At 38.4% G+C, this 11275-nt stretch overlaps 1 protein-coding gene across 10 annotated transcripts in view; it reads right to left on the reverse strand.

Annotated features, from left to right (window-relative positions):
• The window catches only part of spg21 (SPG21 abhydrolase domain containing, maspardin), a 48982-nt gene that overhangs the window by 26100 nt on the left and 11607 nt on the right, over positions 1-11275 (reverse strand). The window contains exons 3-11 of one of the 10 annotated variants that reach the window (XM_077562818.1): positions 8645-8713; positions 7753-7804; positions 7591-7659; positions 7452-7516; positions 7082-7378; positions 6846-6985; positions 6638-6761; positions 5443-6294; positions 5075-5312 (exon numbers count right to left, since the gene is read on the reverse strand). The exons of 2 other annotated variants lie outside the window; for them this stretch is intronic. The gene's annotated coding sequence lies outside the window, so the exon portion shown is untranslated. Of the gene's footprint in view, positions 1-5074; positions 5313-5442; positions 6762-6845; positions 6986-7081; positions 7379-7451; positions 7517-7590; positions 7660-7752; positions 7805-7895; positions 8797-11275 lie in introns of all 10 variants that reach the window. 7 more of the 10 variants (XM_077562824.1, XM_077562823.1, XM_077562819.1 and 4 more) reach the window with 7 other exon arrangements.

Below are 11275 nucleotides of genomic sequence, written 5' to 3' on the forward strand. Positions count from 1 at the left end.
AGTACTTGAAGCAGGAAAAAGCCCTCACAGATTTTTTTTTGCACTCTATTTGCTCAGGACTCGTTTCACCCCTAATTGAGTCAGGCTGCCGAGAAATATGATGAACACTTTCAAGCATTTACAAGCACTTCACCCAAAATTCAAGCACTTTTCAAACCTTGAAAACACAACATTAAAATCCAAGCATTTTCAAGGTTTTAAAGCACCTGTACGAACCCTGTGTTCTCATTGTACTTAATGCTCTTGAGCTCTATCCTAAGAAAACATGGGATTTCTTTTCACTACTATGCGGATGACAATGATATCTATGTCCCGCTTAATAAAAAGGACGCTTTCTCATTGAGGCCACTTTTGTCCGGTCTGGAGAAAATCAAAGCCTGGAGGTTTACATTTCGTGAACTTCAACGAGAAGAAAACATAAGTTATGGTCTTTGGTCCCAATGGCCCTTTTCATCCTGCTGACTTGGGTCCTTTGGCGCACCACATTAAGCCAACAGTCTCAAACTTGGGTGTTAAGTGATGTGATAGTGATTTTAAACTGGACCGGCAAATTGGTGCTGTTGTCAAAGCTATCTTTTATCATTTTAGGCAGCTGGCTAAGGTAAAGACTCTCCTATCTCAGAAGCACTTAGAAATGGTAATCCATGCCTTCGCTACATCTCAGATGGATTATTGTAATGCACTGTATCTTGGAATCAGCCAGTCCTCCCTCAAGCGTCTCCAGCTTGTCCAAAATGCTGCTGCTCGTCTCCTTAACTGGTGCCCAAAAGAGGGAGCACATAACCCTTATTATGCAATTTAGAGTCTATTTTAAGATTATTTTTTACTTGTTTTTAAATCTCTAAATGGTCTTGCCCCACTTTACCTTCCTGAGCTCTGTACCTGCCCGGTGCCTCAGGTCAGCAGACCAGACACAACTGGAGGTACAGAGGAAAAAGCGGAAGTTTAGAGAGGATTGAGCCTTTGCAGTTGCCAGTCCCTCCCTTTGGAACGACTTTCCGCAAAATATTAGGCAATCCCCCTCTCTATCTACTTTTAAAACACGTCTAAAAATGTATCTATATTCTTTGGCTTTTGGCTCACCATGAGACTTAGCATTGTCTCAGTGCTTTGCGGTGTCTCTGTATTGTGTGTTATGAATTTGATGTCTATTTTATTTATTTATTTTACTTTATACATCCTGTTATGAATTTACTAATGTAAACTTTATTTACTTGTAATGTTTGCTTTGTTGTTCTTGTGTTACTTATCTTTACTGCATGATTGATTTATGTTCCATGTACAGCACTTTGTATACAGCAATGTTTAAAGTGCTTTATAAATAAAGCTGAGTTGAGTTGTGTAAACATTTTGTTGGGGGGCTGGGTGGCATGCAAGCTCCTATAGATTACTATCCTGCCTTTGCCAGCCACCGCCGTCCTGAAGAGGTAAGCGATTGTTTCTTTTTATTTGTTTGGCACCACCCCGACTGCTGGACGACAATAATGAATGACGTGGAAAAATGCAAAAATGGCTGTGCCACCTTATTTTTTTTTTGCCATTTGTGCAGCTGTGACATGTATGAAAATGCATCTGTAGGGCCTTTTCTGAATTAATAAAACAGGTTTATATATAATGAACAATACTGAGCTCTCAGGATAAAAAAAGGGAAAAAAAACGGTTTATAAGCGGGAACGATATAATAATTGAAATAATTGAGGTATAGCGAGTGTTGTTTGTTGTGAGTTGTTGAGTAGAATTGTGATCGCAATAACAATTTTGTGGTGATTTATATGGTGCGGGACCCCATTGAAAAGATAGGAAGGAAGGCTAAATCAAAAATAAAATGTTAAACTTATGTCTTTCACGTTTGCAGTCATGTCACACACCGGCTTTCATTAACTAAACAGTCCTTCGAGAAATGCTGTCGGTACACATCCTTCAAAAATAAAATTTATCTTTTGTCTTCTCAAAGACTGACGACGGAAGTGGAAAAACACTGGGATGCTCATTTGTGCACTGTGCTGCCAGAAACAAAGCAACCCTTCTTCCCGATCTTTGTTTCCCCATTTGTTTTCTATGAAGCTTATTGGAGGAGGAAAAAAAAAAAGCAGCAGCCAACTCTAATTTCTGAGGGTGTGACAAACCTTTACCAGAGGCGGTGCAACTAACCCGAGGGGGCGGGGTCAAGTGCACTTTCGAGTTTTATTGACGTCACCAAGTCAGGGAGGTTTAATCTGCCACATTTTAGAAAGGATGGGAAAGTAGTGTCACGATACCAACATTTTTACTTCGATACGATACCTAAATAAAATATCGCGATACCGGTACTGAAAGGGTACCTCAACAAAAAAATCTAAAACATCAGCAAAAGCAGCAAAATTAATACTGACAAAATAACTTAAAATTATTTTTATTTTTCATTCAAAATATTAAATAAATTGGACAAGCTTTTACTCAGATGTTGATTTGTCACCATGTTGAACAATTTGGTTTCCTAAATTTCACCTAATGAATATCACTAAGCAACTGTACTAAGTTTTGACTGAAGATACAACAGCTTCCTTGTGTGTTTATATTTTAATGTGCAGAATTCTACATGGCTTGCTCATGTAATGTGTACTTCATTGGCTCAAATGACTTTGAGTTCATTGTTTGCTACCTCATCAGAAACACAATTTTGTTACCTTTTTGCAGAGACTTGTAGAGGAAATGTCCCTGGAGGAACATAAAGATCTCCTAGTCCAGCTGAGACAACTCCAGACAGCCAGGACTACTTTTTGACACCTTGTGTTGGGAATGTTACTTTAAGAAAGTAATTAGTTACAGTTACTCTTTATTTGCTTAAAAAAGTAACTGAGTTAGTAATCAAATTACTTCATAATAAAAGTAACTTGTTACCAGGCAAAGTAACTATTTTCAACCCATCCACTAATACAGTGTGCTTTATATTCTCAAAATCATAGCCATAACTACTACTATATTTACACAGAATCATCAGCTTCCACTTGATCTCTCTGAAAAACATAAACTTTTGTACACTTTCAAATATGAGAGTATGGTGATATATCTTTAGTTTATAACTCTACACAAATAAAGACGTGTTTAATGATTGATTTATGTAAGAAAACGGCCCAACTAGGCTTAACATGCATAATTTACATACACTTGTCACTCCATAGCCTCCAGGAGTGTGAGCATATTTCTTTCAACACTTTTTACATGTTTAGCACTCGTGAAATAAGAGAAATACAATTGTTGGCGCTATTAATTACACTAGGCGAGAGTGTCTCTATGACTTACTGGTATCTTTATCGCTGTTATGGTGCTTGTGGAGTCGCAATATGGCTCTTGGTGGAACATGATCGTGAACAAATCGCTCCTCATGTCGGCCGTTTTTCGGCAAATCTCGACTGTTATTTTTGATTAATGTCACTCTTGTCAAAGTTGTCAAAAGAGTTCCAGGCGAGGACGTGGACTCTTTGCTAAAATGCTAACATATGCTAAGCCTTAAGATCCAGAAGGAAGAAGGACGATACATCCATCACGTCGTGACACGTTTGCTACGGCACCTCCAAAATAAAAGTCACTATACATTTCAGCTGTCAAGACACTTTTATTGTAATGAGGTCTGACAACAACCTCTAACTGCCTCTAACTGTGCGCAAATGACATTTTCAGAGCTAGTCACAGCACAATGTCTTGTAAGCTTACTTCGAGCCCTGAATCTAATAAATAAATTGTAACAACGCATTTCTCATACAATAACGGCGTTTCAAATATGGGGAGAATAATTAGCTAGATTAGTCCTTTTATGAAAAAAAGTTATTCCCAACACTGCACATCAGCATCGCCATGATTTTCCTGACTGTAGTACTTTGTACTTTGGTGTACTTGTGGCCTCTGCAGAGAAATGCCCACGGATGCAGAGTGCAGATGCTGTGGTCAATAACCCTCAAACTGCATTTCTACTCTACCCCACTTCTCACTGTACTGCCTCAATGTTGGTATCATACGGCTTCATAGACAGTACAGGGAGGATGTCACCGTTTTGGGTGGAACAAGGGAGCCCGGTGACGACAACAAAGAATTTAGATATGCTGCCTACAGTCACTTTGTTTTCTGGCAGCATAGATCAATGGGAGCAGGGAACCGGCGAGTAATTCCAAGCTTTTGTGTTTGGAAAATAAGAGACACTTTCCCAGATCCCCAAGGACAATACGACGTTTTTTGTTTTTTTTTACCCGGGATATAATTACTCCATGTATGACACTGGTTTGTTGTAGCTTGTATAACTTATATATTGTTGGTGTGTGTTAATTTGTACATTTTGAATAACTAAAAATACTATGTCCTTTGGAGTCAACATGCAGTGTTCATTCAGACACCCAACACAATTTTACAGGTCCAGAAATGTAAAACACCTGCCTGGAGAATTATTATAAATTGTACTATGCCAAGTATGCTTGCAATGACAAGCAATTGTTCATTAGCCAATGAATCTAAGGTACTCTACATGAAAAAAGATAAAAACTTAAGTAAAATAAAATCATATACATGAACTAAAAAAAAATACTATTAGAATATAACCAGCTAGATGAATTGCAGTTGGTACAACAATGTACCAATATGCTGTGTATTTCAATATACAGAAAATGGACATACAGGCTTGAGCCAAAAGTAGTGTCACATAGCAGGTATGCGTTGTACACAGCTAAAATATTTGATTACATCAATACCATGATGTATTTTTTCTCTCACAAATTCCTCAAACTCTCCAGTATGACCTGTAACTCTACTTTTCACCCACTCTCCAATGTTATTTGGTCAAAACTAAGACTACAGTAATAATGAAGTCATTTCAATGTTTGCTGGCTTTATTAGCAGTTTGACATGCTCCTTGACTGTACAAGTACATGTTATGGAGTGAGGGCATGGTCCCACCAGCGATGATATATTCCACATAGGCCACAGGCTTGCTGAGGAAAGCGAAGGGAGGAGTCACTCCATGGCTTTAGACACCTGGACCATTCCGTACTGGCTCAGACAAAAAGTTAATGTAGTGTGTAATACTGTACATATGCAAATCACATACCAAGACCTCTGCTGACTTGAGTTTGTTGCAGCTCAGATATATGGTAGGTGGAGGTACAACACCGAGCCTTCAGGGGTCCTCTATTCGAAGTGTCCTCCTTCGGGGCATTCTAACTTGGCTGCTGAGTCTCCCGTTGATAATTTTTTCTCACAAGTCCGTGATGTATTTGTATGATTTTCCTTCTTTCAGTGCCTACAGTGTGTATCTTCTGGCATTCTTATTGTACTTTCTCCTGAAACTGCAACCACAGCAATATCAGTAAAAACAAGTTACATCAACTAAAGATCATAACAGACTTTGGCAAAAATAATTAATAGATACAGAGGATAAGAAAATTTCAATAGTGAGAAGACATCTTGAGAACTTACATTTTATTGCCTTCAGATGTTTTGAGTGTCGATAGACTGCGGTGGTAGTTATAACCCAAGGCTGCCAGAAGCACCCTTGCCTCATAAACAGGGGGAGTGAATGCTAGTATACATTAGAATATGGTTCTGGAACCCCTCAAGTTAAAAAAATAAATAAAAAATGATACTACTAGTTAGTACTGAAGTATTGGTTGAAGTCAGCAGAACATCTATAACATACATGTAAAACAAACATGAAAACAAGCAATTAACTTTTAATAAAACTTTTAAACAAGACATGATGCAGCACTCGACCACAAGGAATATGGAATAAAAGTCAATCTTTCACAATCTACCTGAAGTGGAGATACTTGTGGAAAATTCTGTTGACATAAGTAGTACTCACAAGGAAAGGTTCTTTTGTTCCTCCTGTCTTACAGCACCACCAGAAATGGTTGATTAGGTCTTTCAACCACACTAGAATGCGAGATTGGCCCTTCACCTTTGCTGGCTTTAAGACAAATGAAAGGGTAGAAAAGTACATTTATTCACAAAATAAAATTTTACCCAAAGGAACTGGAATCTTTTTTAGTGTTTAGCTGCTTTTCCATGAACAAGCCTAGGATCTTTGAGTTCTGGGTAAAGGGAGTTCTTGGTTGTAAAAGTTCCGCAGGGAATTTATAATTGCCTTTCCAAAACATCTTAGAGTTCTTGGTAATTAATTCAAATGAGTTTGATGACGTATGAGTTTGATGAGCCCAGCCCATGTTTGTCCACTTGTAGAGACATTGATGATTTTTTTGTTCTCATTCTCCATGGTAGCATAGCTGCAGTATTGTAGACAATGGCCAGGTGAGTCATTCTGTCCATCTCCTGTATGTAAAAAAAAATGTTATTGCTTCAACATAAGGTGAAAGGCTAACCTTTTTGCTCTTCATGCACACATGATTTACAGTGCAAACCTTGAAATTCTTCATAAAACTATCGGATGCTTGTCAGTCGCCATGTTAAAAACATTACTACATTCATGCTGTGCACTGGATTTCAATTGAAACTGTTACCAAGGAGCCCGTTTTCCTTGAAGTGTAGCAATGGATTGAGATCTTTTTTCTATCCAAAACTCTGTGATGGCATCAACGCAGTATGTGTCTTGTATAGTGAAGAAGGTGTTTCTGTTTACCATTCCAATGTTCATGAATTTGAATAGCAGGACTACCTTAGCGTAGTTATTTCCAGACAATAATATATTTGTAGAGAGCAAAAAAATCTCCACCCTGCATTCCAAAATTCAGCCTTGGCTGGGTATCCCAAAACCACACTTGGTGTCCATTTGAACACATCTGAAAATGCATGAAAAAATATGTTTACATTTTACTATGTGAATACAAATGAAACACTGACAAAATATTAAGAAAAATCCATACTGTGACCAGTCAACAGTGTGAATGCATCCACTTTTCCAGCTACTCAGTGAAGCCAGATAACGGTAGAGAGCAGAAATTCTTCAATATAGAAGTTCATGCAGCTTATGTAAGGTCAGAATCTTTTTTTAAGAAATCACCACCTAAATTGAAAAAAAAAACCCACTTACAGCTAAATATCATAACTACTGGCAAAAACCCATAGTTCTGTCTCAGTTGTTGAGACAACCAAAACTTACCCATTCAACTTTCATCCCTGTCCCTCTTGTAGTAATGGACACTTTAAATGTCACACATTTCTCCAAGCTCAAAACTTTTGGACAATTGTCAAAGAGTAGCTTGACCCAGTCAAACAATTGCCTTAGACAATCTCTTTTCCCCTTTCAATTTTGAAATTTTCTGGCAAAAAGGGGCTTGGCAGCGTCTCAGGCCGATCCATTGGTTCTTCAATGGCGGGCAGATCGTGCACAGAATCCTCTATACGGATGATTAGCAGCTCATCGATGACCTGTGCATATTTTAATGCACCTCCCATTCTGCGTAGCAGACAAATGTACTACAACTTAAACTCCATATGGAATAGATAACAAGTAATGGGTATTTACACACCGCAAAGAAATTGCTGGCACATAGTCTTCATCAGAGCTGTCCTGGTCTTCATTACCCAATCTATACTGAAAGACACAAAATCTTTACAAAACAATGTTTACTAAAATTGTGTTTGAAAAAAAGAGAGGCTATTACTTACATATTATTCATGAGGTCATTGTTTTTCTCCTCATCCAACTCTTCCTCAGAAATACTCATCTAATGTAGGCTTATGAATAAAAAATAAATTATGTGTGTCATTTAGATATTAATACAAGGCAGGAACACTGTTACAAATGCGAAATAAGTGTGAATGGCTAACCTTTGTTCAAGGAGTTCAATTTCAGGATTTGCACTAGCACTCTTGAACATCTCTGAAAAGGAAGATGAGACATAAATTTTTTTTTTAACTTAACTTCATTAGATAAAACCATAGAAACATTTGTATGTGGTAAATAATCCTGCCTGTCGGTCCCACTGAAAATGCTTGACATGGAGCCAAAAATTCAGGTTGCTTTGCTTTCATGGCGGTTGAAGACTTCATAAGACTGTCATGATTGAATCAACAATAGCAGTCCATGTCACCACATTTCCAACAAAACACCCAAAACATTGTGCTAGATAAAAATTAACTTGACTGTATTACTGCATAGACTATGCAAGGAATGCTTGCTTGTCGAGTTTCCGTGAAAACGTAGCAGCCAGTACACTCCTGTATTAAATGGACCAGTACACACTTGAGTGAGAGTTCAGCCTCGAGCAGGGCTTACAGTACACCCAGCAGGGATGTTACACCAGGTGGGGCCGCATGTTTTAACAGTTGTGCCAGAAAGTGATTCCCTGCCGAATATTTTTTTCCTGCTGTGATTCAAGAACACTATTTGCACCAAACACAACAAAAATAATCATTTTCAACCCATCCACTAATACAGTATGCTTTATATTCTCAAGTTGTGGGGCAAATATACCTACAAAACCACAGTTACACTAAATAACTTGTGTGGCTATTAATTCTACTCTGAATAAAACCTGCTAGCGGGAATCACCGTTCGGGCAGAAAAGGCAAAGTAGCTACATAAAGAAATAGCTCGAGTGATGTGGAATTGCTAATGAACAGCTAGTGGTCAGAAAACAATGGTATAGACATTGTATTAATTAGAAAGGGGCATATTTTTTTCCCCTCAAAATGCAAACATAAATGTACTCTTACTTACCGGTCAAGTAGAAAACAGGCGACGGCACCGTCACTTTCCAGACCTAGTCTGTTCCTCAGTTCTCTCCATCTGGCAAACGCAGCGCCAATATAAATTCTTGTTTTGTTGCGCTGTTTTCGGTCAGGACGTTTTCGTTTATGTGCGGTAGGTGACTTGGAATGAGCGGAATAGGTGTGGTCATCCATTTCAGTTTTACACTTTCAAAAATAAAATAAATTCCCAAAGCTATTGTCGTGCTCGATGGCGTGTTACTTTTCAATGCTTTCCGCACTGACTGGAAACTCTTCTTCGTTGTTTATTGGGGGTTGGGAAAAAAAAGTTTGTCGACAAACGAGTAACAAAACGCGGTAAGAAATGCGCTGCTGAAATTGTCTCTTTCAGGCACCCGTAGCAGAAAGACGGCGGCGAAACATGGCGGCCACTATAAGGTGCGACGCCAGCCATGTAAAATAATTAATGAATTAATGATTACTAGACTTACGATTATATTAAAAAAAAAACATGTTTATGGGATGCAACATTTTTATTTTTTTTTCACATACTACTGAGATAAACAGTAGTTTTTTAAAAATGAATGCATTATTAGTTCACCACTATATGCCACTATATAACACTGAGTGTCCCTTTAAAACATATGGAAATTCAGACAAATTGTTCTGGAAGTGAATTTCAATTCAGCTATAATAATGCATAACTAGAAAAATTCCCGCGGAAATTTTGAATGGGACTGCTGACTCTTTGGTAATGAGCTGAACAGTTTAAAATTTTAACGACTGGAATCGGTCAAGAAATGTGGAAGTTAACCATAATGAACATCAACTAAAAGTATCTCACTGTCCCTGAAAATGTATTTCAAAAAATGTAAATGAGCTGAACAGTTTAAAATTTAAATGACTGGAATCGGTCAAGAAATGTGGAAGTTAACCATAATCTAAAAATATGTCACTTTCTCTTTAAGAACTCACATCCATTTTTGACTTGGAGCAGTCACGCGCCCCACATTCCATTGAGATTGAATGAGAGACGCACACCTCAAAGAAGAGCCTCCCACGACTTAACTCTCCAAGATACAAATTCAAGAAATGGCTCGTTAGAACGGCAAGGGTTTGGGGAACACGAGCATGATCTAATTTTTTTTATCGGATGAAAAATGACCAAATGAGAGCAGGTTGAAAACGTATGATTTATCAGAAATGAAGAGCGAAAGGCGCCTGAATTTAACATGTAAAAAGGCAGGCGAATTAGTCCGACTTCTCCTGCTTAAGGTGAAAATAAAGGTACTAAATGACACCTTAGCCAAATAAAAGTTAGTTTGTCTGAAAGAAGACACTCGTGACTACAAAATGTGAGAATTTGATGTCTAGTGAGCAAAGATTGTGGCCATGGTGACGAGTTGAAGTGACGTCACGCACCCACATTGCATTGCGATTGAATGAGAGACGCACACCTCAAAGAAGAGCCTCCCACGACTTAACTCTTCAAGATACAGATTCAAGAAATGGCTCGTTAGAACGGCAAGGGTTTGGGGAACACGAGCATGTTCTCATTTTTTTAATCGGATGAAAAATGACCAAATGAGAGCAGGTTGAAAACTTATGATTTATCAGAAATGAAGAGGAAAAAGTCGCCCAAATTAACATGGGAGAGATAGGCGAGAGAGTCCAACTTCTACTCGCTTAAAGGGAAAATAAAGGTACTAAATGACACCTTAGCCAAATAAAAGTTAGTTTGTCTGAAAGAAGACACTCGTGACTACAAAATGTGAGAATTTGACGTCTAGTGAGCAAAGATTGTGGCCATGGTGACGGGTTGAAGTGAAACTTTTGCAAATAGAAGTAGACTTTTCTTTTTTCCCGCCACTCTAAAGTTAATTGGTCAACAGAGTGCGGTAGAAGCCTAATTCACTCACTGTCTTTGAACCCGCACAGAGGGGAGAGCTTTTCATTCCTTAAAAAAATTTCGACACTGAGCTAAAGATGGGAAAAATTCCTACAAAATGAGCTAAAATTCGTATCTGTCGGACAACGTATGCGCGCGCAGCGTGTCTTGGAAAAAGGTGCTTTAGGTGTGTGATTTTGTCTTTCCATTTCCCATTCATTCCTATGGCACTTTTTGGGGTAGTTTTTGGGGTATTGCGTCGCCATGGTAAGTGGGAATTCCTAGAAAAATAATGCCGCACCGAGTCAGATCGAGCCGCATCGTTTGATACCTCATTTGTCCCGGTGCGATCTACGGTACGGGCCGCATTCTTGCGGAAAAATCGGTGTGCTATAATAATAATAAACCCTTTTTTCTAGGAATAGTAATATGTGCTGCTTGCTACGCTCAGTAGTCCCATAATTATGAAAAGGGCATAAGCAAACTAAGGGCCCTGTGACCACCATCGAGCGAGAGAGTTGGAGAAAGAGCGAGAGAAAGACCCTCATACTGTCAAATGGTTGTTTCTGTCGAAAAAAATGTGTGTACCGCCGCCACAAAATGAATATAACAGAATCCTTGGATCATACAATTAAGAATTATCCAGACATGAATAATGTATGAAATTCGTAGGAATTTGAAATATTTTTAACATTAATTTTATATCATGATATATACAGTTACCATGAAGGGATGCATGATATTGTGATGTGA

This window comes from Vanacampus margaritifer, chromosome 4 (assembly GCF_051991255.1).
Source record: "Vanacampus margaritifer isolate UIUO_Vmar chromosome 4, RoL_Vmar_1.0, whole genome shotgun sequence".
Taxonomy (NCBI): Eukaryota; Metazoa; Chordata; class Actinopteri; order Syngnathiformes; family Syngnathidae; genus Vanacampus; species Vanacampus margaritifer.